General features: G+C 29.5%; 2 long non-coding RNA genes across 3 annotated transcripts in view; one reads left to right on the top strand and one right to left on the bottom strand.

Annotated features, from left to right (window-relative positions):
* LOC117104142 overlaps positions 1-9701 on the bottom strand; it is a 52493-nt gene that overhangs the window by 21043 nt on the left and 21749 nt on the right. Inside the window, exon 5 of one of the 2 annotated variants that reach the window (XR_004444707.1) lies at positions 4614-4713. The exons of the other annotated variant lie outside the window; for it this stretch is intronic. This is a non-coding gene — a long non-coding RNA (uncharacterized LOC117104142). Of the gene's footprint in view, positions 1-4613; positions 4714-9701 lie in introns of those variants that run through there. 2 annotated transcript variants of the gene reach the window in all.
* Positions 6802-7581, top strand: LOC117104153. Its single transcript, XR_004444709.1, has 2 exons — positions 6802-6866; positions 6957-7581. It is a non-coding gene; the product is annotated as an uncharacterized LOC117104153 (long non-coding RNA).

Raw genomic sequence — 9701 nt, forward strand, 5'->3', positions numbered from 1 at the left:
ATTGATAATAATAATAATAATAATAATAATAATAATAATATGTTATATATATATATACTTTCAACCGTTATATATATATAAATATATACATATATATGTATATACTTTTATTTAGTACTCTGCTGATATTTGCAACACATTCAACCGTTATATATATATATAATTATATATATGATATATACTGTATATATATAATTATATATTCATATATTATGTAAATATATAGTTTATAATGTTAGTATAGCTACGATGGTCAAAAGAAAATAATAATAAAAATAATAATAATAATTATTATTATTATTATAGGCATATAATAACAAGAATGATGATAATAATAACATTAATAAGAATAATTATTATATCAATAACAAGAATAATAATAATAATAACAATAATAATAATCATAACTATAACAATAATAATAATAATAATGATGATGATGATAATTAATAAGATTGATATTAATAATAATAACAATAATAATAATAATAATAATAATTTATATTAATAATGCTTGTATCCATTAAAATGGTGTTATTTTCTGTCCTTTTATTGATTTGATTAAATTTGGTATTTTGAGAAATTGTAGAATTTATTCTTAGCTTTTAAATTTTTCTGGTGTATTTAATGAAATCAACACGGTTTTGATTTCTGTTTCAATTTCTAAAGCATATTGTTTTTACAATCATAGAGGTCTAATATCTTCATTAATTAATGGTAGGCAACCAACAACAAATAAAACATCTAACTTCAACAAATGAAGATATAATTTAAAATATATCAAATTTTAAAACGTCAATTATGGGAATAATTAGTTTCAATTGATTTACAAGCGTTTAACTACAAATATGCAAATAAATATGGGAATGATATTTTTTTAAATGTTTATTAGTTGATAAAATTTGAGCATTTACAATTTTTATCTAGTTCTAAGTTTATTTGAAACTGATAACGAATTAAAATATTGTATAAACAAATATTCAATTCAATAAATATTTACTTGGTAATTCTCTCAAAATTCAAAATGAGTGACCAAGGAGCACACAGAATAAAACAATTTCTGTATGTGTGTACCAATTACACACACAAAACAAACAAAAACAAAACAAGCGATTATCAAAACAGTGCCAAAATTTAAAAAAGACGAAAATGATCAACCGTTATTTGTTTTGCCAAAATGAATATTAAAAAAAAATCAGTATTAGTCAACCAACCAATTGGTCATTCAATTATTAAACGAAACAGAATAGATATATATGGTTAATAGATTATAACAAATAATCAATCAATTTTTTTTCAATAATAACATTCATGTTCGATCTATCATCTGAAAACTAACTATATACAGTACATTGACAACAGCAAGATATTTCTAAAATATAATTTAAGACCTTTGTAATTTACATAAACTATGTGCAAAACTATTTGCAAAAAAAAAGTCATTAAAAAGTATAAAGTAAAAAGCGCACGAAAAACCAAAATATTAAATACTACTAAAGAAAATTATGAAGTAAAAAAAAACAATAAAAAGACCAACTTCACGACTAATGCTACGTGAGACTAGAACTATATCTGCAATGGTAATAGCGAGGTACATGGAGACTCATACCGGTAACCATTGCGCGCCATATGAACCGACATAGTGTTGGTCAGTACATCTACACTGAGTAATATCATGGTAATTCAGTGATTGAAGCGAAAATTGTGCCTCATATTAATACCCTACTTTGGGTCGTCACCGAAGTTTAAAAATTTCTTCATTAAAACATTACAAACTATTCTAATTAATTCCTGGATCGTCACTAAAATTCAATATTTTCTTCCTTGTAATATGGTAACATTTTTTAGAAAGTTTCATTCAGATCAGTCGATCAGTTTTGTTAAGATATCTAGCCTGGGACGTTTCCAATGCCCCTCGTACTCAATACACCACTTTTTATCGTCACCAAAATTTTATCATTTCTAGATGTGTATAAGAGACAGGATATATACTGTATATATATTTAGACATCAAAAAAGCCACTGGTTTCAATAAAATTCCAACAAAAATTTTTTCTATAGCTGCGCCTTATATAGCTTGAGACCTAACGTAATAACCACTAATGTAATAAACATCAACCACTAACGTAATAGTCAATAACCACCAACGTAATAACTCAAGTTTTTACACAAAAAAAACGGACTTTGAAAAACATGTTTTAAATCTCTTTACAAGAAAACTTGGAAAAAAAAAATGTTGAAATTATCCTAATGGTATTCTGAATCATGTTAAATAATTAGATGAGAGGTCAAAGTTCAGCATTCAAGGTCAAGATATAAAAATGAGCACATACTTCACAAGAATGATATCTATTACAGTTTAACACTTTAAATATATATCTTGGGTATGAAAGGTTTGAGCAATGATAACATTAAAAATGCTTTAACTGCACCCATACTTCACTGGAATGATCCTTAATGCATTTTACCTAAATTAACCTAATGTGCCTCCTACCTCTACCTTTAAAGATCAAAGTTCATGAAGCACAAGTCATAAAAATTATTCAATTTAAGCCCAAATTTTATAGGGATAATTCCTTTGGAATTCAAAAGTCATTTTAAATTATTAAAGGGCCAACAATGTTTACAGAGCAAAGGTTAAAAATTATCAACATTTACAATTTGGTATAATTCTGTTTCTCCCATGCTTATAGCATTCTTAATTGAGTGACAAAATGTGAAAAGCCAAAATTTATGGAAAAGGTCAAAGTTTCAAAAGTTTCAATCGAGTGTCAAGTGCAACATCAAGTTAAAATGTATTTTGTTATCTTTAACATGAGATTCATAAAAAAAAAATTAAACATCGACATTAGTTCAACTGAACTGAAACATATTATATTCAAAACAGATTTTAAATAATGTAAGGTTAAAAGGTATCCCTAAGCATAGTGTTTCTTTGAGAAGGTTATTACTATTTTTATTATCTAATTGATAATAAATTGAAGATAATCTGAAATTGAACAGTTTCTTAAATTACGTGTAAAGAATAAATTTAATAATAGGCCTATCTACTGTATATAGACTGGATCCTAATTCTTGAATTATATATTGCATTCATTATTTAAAACTTATTTATTTTTTGCACAATGGTATCCCGTATTACTTTTTTGCACAAATGGCGTTCCACACTATATTTTTGATGGGGTTAAGGACTGGTCAAATGGTGTGGATTTTGACTTTTTGCGCCAAAATTTTGTGGTGCAACGTGATTGCAATAAAACGCTTTTGGTTGGGTAATTGAAACAAATTTGGCTAAATTTTTAAATTAAACTGTAATGCAATCATATATTGTACACTGCTTACGTGAAAAGTTAAATAAAAAAAAACGTTTGTTTCATGAAGTTTTACCCTCCATTGCAAATGTATAGTTAAAAGTATTTAAAAACGGTCATATGCATCATTCAGTAACATTTTGACTGAATATAAAATTTGATGCAGTGAAGCATTTCTATATTTGATCTTTGTTTTATGAACTTTTCATCGCCAAAATATATGTAACAGTATTTAAAATGTCATAGGAATTAAATCTTGTAAAATCTGGGTTCAATTGAATCATTTTTATTGACTTGACATTCACGAAATAGAATACATGATATCCTGGATCGGATTCGAATCAGGACCAGGATTCGAACCCAGGACCTTCTGCTGTCTATGGAGACACTTTAACCATTATACTCCCAATACAGAAAGAACAGTTTGTATTACTCTCAATGGATTTTATTTCTATATTTTTGTATTTGATCTTTGTTTTATGAACTTAAACTTTTCATTGCCAAATTATATGTAACAGTATTTAAAATGTCATAGGCATTAATCTAGTAAAATTTGGGTTCAATTGAATCATTTTTATTGACTTGACATTCACGAAATAGAATACTGATATCCTGGTTTGGATTCGAACCCAGGACCTTCTGCTGTCTATGCAGACACCTTAACCATGCTCTCAATACAGAAAGAACAAACACCAGGATAGCCCACAAAATTCTAGAAGATTTATTTCCAGTGGGGTCCTTCTGGTGGTGACTGGGCAGTACACCGGGAGACAAGCCCCTACTCTTTTCCAAAGAATTTACTTCGTTCTTTAACGTGCACATGCGGCACCAACGGCTTAAACGGCTCACCCTAAAGACGGTGTGCTATTGTAACTTGCGTTTCAGCCCTCCAGGTGAAACACAAGGAGAGGCAGCGATGGGAATTGAACCGGGGACCTAGAGATCTCCACGGTTTAGCGTACACACAGTGGCTACCAACAGATTAGCCGAATGAGCTAAACTGCAAGTTGTGAAGAGAGTTAAATACAATCAACATTTTTTCAAAGTCAAAAGTTTTCTTGTAAGTTATTACGTTAGTGGTTAATGAAGTTTATTACGCTAGTTTGAAGCATTAGTGGTTAATGACTTATTACGTTAGTAGTTAATTTTTATTACGTAAGTGATTAATGTTTACATGTTAACATTAGTGGTTGATTATTATGTTATTGGTTGATACAGGCCTCTTGTATATGTGTTAAAGTAAAGCAATTGTAACCTAATTTTATGAGATGTTCCATTACCAACAATACGTGTTAGCTTCCTTGTAGGTGTGCATGGCATGGTGGAAACAGACTTGGACAGACGAATACTGGCTTGTTTTCAAAAAGGATTCTTGAAGGTGATTATATACAAGTTGTACGTGCTACGGAAAGTAATTTGCAAAAGCATATTACACAAATATTTTCTTACTTTTTATAGTACTTGGTTCAGCATTCTTGCGGCCATTTTACACCTAATATTCTGGACACACCACCTGTGTAGACATTGCAATGCCAGAGTGACCACGTAGGCTGTATTCTAAGCAGAAACCTTGATAATTTGATGTGTTCATACATTCCGTGATGTATATATCAACAAAACTACTAAAGGCAAGTATTATAATAAACTATTTATAACTTGAAAGTTTATCAAATGCCCATTACACCTAACAATAGGAGTTCTTTTTCTTTGTAGAGTGTGTATGCAGGGTGGGGTCTAAATATTCTCGGACAAAGTTGGGAAATTTCGACAAGGTTGTTTCTACAGTAGTGTTCATTTTTCTCCTCCATTATCTTCATTTCATTTCCCTGTTCTTATTTTGTTTTCTCCCTCATCTTTGTATATTAGGACGAAACTTTAAACAGAAGCACACTCAACTCCACACGTTTCAAGGTAAAGTCCTTTGATCTTGTATCTGTCATCGACAAAACAATACTAGATAGTGAGTACAGCCATGAATTATTATTAAAAATACAGAAATACTCAAGCAAAACAATTAGAGGTAAAAAAAGCAATTATTAATTATAAATTACATGAATTATATTTTCTTAAATCATCTTTATTCTTTATATTTATCATGGCAGAACACGCCATCCTATTAGTGATTACTTTCAAAATATTCATTAGATTTGAATTGAAGCCCAATGGGCTTAATCTCGAGATGAAGTCCATTTTGAATTGAAGCCAACTCTTTAGTTTGCAAAATTAGCCTTGAAAAGAAGCCCATGGGCTTCTTATTACAACGCAAAAGTGACCACGTGAAATTGTTCAAATGCCTGTTATGCCTAACAACACAAGTTAGTTTCTGTGTAGTGTGTTCTTCGACTTTGGGTGAACCTTGTTAAAAATCTTTTTTTTCTTGAACCATTTACCTCTGATGAAGTTCTGGAAATAATTTCATAGACAAATAAATATTTTCTTATTTTTTATAGTTAATGGATAGTACATGCTTCAGCATTCTTGCAACAATTTTCACTTAATATTCTGGAAGCACCACCTGTGTAGACATTGCAATGCAAGAGTAAGAATGTGAAATAACGGCAGATATAGTCAGTAGGCAGTATTCTAGCAGAAACCTCGATAATTTGATGTGTTCATAGGTATTTCTGTGATGTAAATCAACAAAACTACTAAAGGCAAGTACTGGTATTATAATAAAATATTTGTAACTTGGAAGTTTATAAAATGCCCATTATGCCTTTCCATACAGGTTAGTTTGTGTGTCATGTGTTTTTCGATTTTGGGTGAACCTTGTTATAAAAATCCTTATTTACTTGAACCGATTACCGCTGATGAAGTTCTGGAAATAATTTCATATTTAGACATCAGTAAAGCCACTGGTGTCGATAACATTCAATTCCATCAAAATTAAGTTCTATAGCTGCGCTTCATATACCTTTAGCTTGAGCCCTTGTGCAAGGCACTTACATCTGCACCCAGGTGTATGAATGGGTACTTGGTAGGATGATGTGGCATTGCAGTTATTAGTCTGTTTTGGCATTACGCACGACTAGGAATACTCGCCAGGGAGTGGGAAAATGGGTAATACAGTCAGCGCCTTGTATCTCTCGGCAAAAGTATAAACCTACATATACTGTATCTATGCCGTTAACACACATCTTTACTATTTAAGTCTCATTTGGTTATATACTTTTCTAATTCTTATTCTTGAATGTTTTGTTTGCTTGTGCGAAATTAGAAAAATTTGCGACAAACAGCGGCCGTTACAATTTTTTTCGCTCATATGTTAACATGAGGTTTGAAATCATGATTACTGTACCAGGTTTTGATTAAAGTTTAAAGACATATTGTCCCAGTAAATGAAAAAAAACCAAAAAAAACTTGCTCTTTCTGCAGTAACATACAAATCCATACTGGATAAATTACCAAAAAAATTAATAAAACACATTTTTAATGGTAGTAATAAGCATTCAGTACGCTGATACTAAAAAACATCAAATTTTTTTTTTCCAGGACAGACAATTTTTTCTGCAAGATACAAGTAACTTTGAGATATATCAAAGAATTAACAGTACTGTAAGTAGAAGCTTATGAAATTATAATTACTGTATATATTGTATTATATTGTGTTTGTATCTAATTCTTTTTAAATTATATTTTTGGCAGATGCAGCATTAGAGTTGCAAGACAGGAAAAGTACAGCAGCAAAGAAGACAACAAAATATCGGCATTTGAACTTTAGTTAATTTACTGTAATTTGTGGTGCCTAATATTATGCAAGACAGAAAAGAATACTGAAGTTTAGTTTGAACACGTTGCTGAATACTGCGACGGCCCAATTCTGGTGAATGCGGCGATTGTATTATTTATGAAATGTTAGTGCAGCATCAAGACAACTTGCTTCATTCTCGGAAACTGAATTTACAATTTTATTACAATCAAAAAGAAACCAGAAAACTATTATAATTTATTAATATAGGCCTGGCAGAGCTGTTAATTTATTGTATAATGAATTTGTGAAAGAAAACATACAGCGATTTTATTATTTATGTAATGTTATTGCAGCATCAAGACAACTTACTTCATTCTCGAAAACTAATTACATTGTACTAAAAAATGAATTTACAGTCTTATCACAATCAGAGGAACCTGAAAACTACTATAATTTATTAATACAGGCCTAGCAGAGCATTTAATTTTCTGTATAATGAATTGTTAATGCCTAATAATTTACAGTATGTAATGAATTTGGTTATGAAGATAATAAAAAATACAAGTAGTGCTGTTTTGATGTTTCTTTGCTGTTCAAGTTTGAGGACGACTGATGCAAGTTTGAGGACTACTGTACTGATGGATGCAGGTAAGATGAAAAAAGCGCCCTCGAATAAAAAAGGCTTAATTTTTCCCATGTCCCTTAAATTTCTATTAAAAGTCGTGCTGCAGAGTGCGCTGTAATAGAAAGCCAATTTCTAGGGTCTCCTAAAATTGATGTTTAAAGACTCCAGAGGAAAACAATTTTTGAGAGGTTGTAGAAGGACCACAATGGAAATAAGTTTGACTTTGAGTTACTTTGTATTTTTATCCTTGAAATTTGTTATATGAATTTCAAATAAATTGAATGAAAAGTAGAATAACCGCCAACTTTTTTATGTCTAACAGAAAAAACAGTTCTACAACATTATCAAAAAATGTTTTCCTCCAGAGCCTGACTTTAGAGGGGCTCCCTGTGGTGCTGAAAAGCGCCCTCAATAGCCATTTCATTTCAATGTTTTTGGATGTCTTTTATTTGTCATTAATTCTATAATAGTGAAGGTAGAGTGCGCCCTCTAATAGCCAGTTTCTCTGCGTTTTCAATGTAACTTGGCTTTTAGAGGGCGCTTCTCATCGCCATTGACAATTAAGAGACGCCAAAAAACTTTGGATTGAAAAGGCTATTAGAGGGCGCTTTTCTTCACTATTTTTACCAGGAATCCCAAGATTTTTGTGGCCAAATAACTTAGTCATATTTAGGGCCTTTTTTATTCGAGGGCGCTTTTTTTTTTTACCATCCTGCTGCTGGTTCAAATACTTCATTAAATACAATGAATTCTTTTTTACAATTGATAACAATGAAGAAACAAGAAATAATTCAATACAATGAATATTTATTTATTTCAATTCTTTTTTACAATGAATAAACAAGAATACTAAATTAAATACAATGAATATTTATTTCAATTCTTTCTAATGGAAAGGGAAAATAATTATTAAAACATAAGTAACAAAGTTTAAAGTCCAGAGCAGAGGGAAAATATTTAAAGTTATCAGCAATTCTTTTTTACAATTTACTAAAATTCACATCAAAAAATTATTAAAACAGTATGCAAAGTAACAACAATTTATAAGTCTAGAGCAGAGGGAAAATATTTAAATTTTTACAATTTACTAAAATTCAAATCAAAAGATTAACAAACAATTAAAACATAAGTAACAATTATTAAAACAGTATGCAAAGTACCAGTAACTTAAATATATATAATATATATATATTTGTAATTAAAATATTTAATATTTAAAGTCCAGAGTAGAGGGAACATATTTAAAGTTATCAACAATTCTTTTTTACAATTTACTATTAACATTCAATACAATAAATTTAATAGAAAGCTTGATTGACAAACAATTATTAAAACAAAGTAACAAAGTGAAGTAATGGGAACGTTATCAACAATTGAAATGTCCATTGCAAAATAAGCCACAAAGAATTTCGCAATTAAAAATACAATAATTTACATTACCTTTTCATCAAATTTTTACAGAAAGGGTTGCACCAAAATTGGCTATGGGATGTTAAACAAATGAGGCCATGTCAAAAACTATTAACATTATGTGTTATTCAGTAACTAAGCCCAATTTGGAATTGGCACTATATAGAAATTTGTAATTAATATCATTATTGTTGTTGTTATTCTTTATGATAAAAACAGATAAATAACTGAAATCTACTTACTATTGCCAAAGTTACAATTTAAAGTATTACAGCTTCTCTGTACTAAAAATATTTTGATTTTGGGCCTTAAATAGCATTGATTAAGTGCAGACGTACATTAATGTTTTGCCTACAGGTTTAACATATATTATTTGGGTACTTTATACTGAGGACCTTTGATATTAATGCAACCAATAAAGTATACACACGTTTTATTCATCAAAAGTGACATCAATTACTGCTAATAATAATATAAATGGTATCCAAACCCTAACCGAAAAATTTAAAGCCTAAATTTGATTGCCTAAATAAATTCAAAATGTATTCATTAACAGTTAATTTATGACCAAATAGCCTAAATATATTTTTAATAATTCAAATAAATGCAATTTTAAATATTTAATATTTCAAAATTATTTATTTATTTATTTTGTCTATGAATG

This window comes from Anneissia japonica, unplaced genomic scaffold, assembly GCF_011630105.1.
Source record: "Anneissia japonica isolate Jap-2015-1 unplaced genomic scaffold, ASM1163010v1 scaffold1065_len1792383_cov172, whole genome shotgun sequence".
Lineage (NCBI taxonomy): Eukaryota > Metazoa > Echinodermata > Crinoidea > Comatulida > Comatulidae > Anneissia > Anneissia japonica.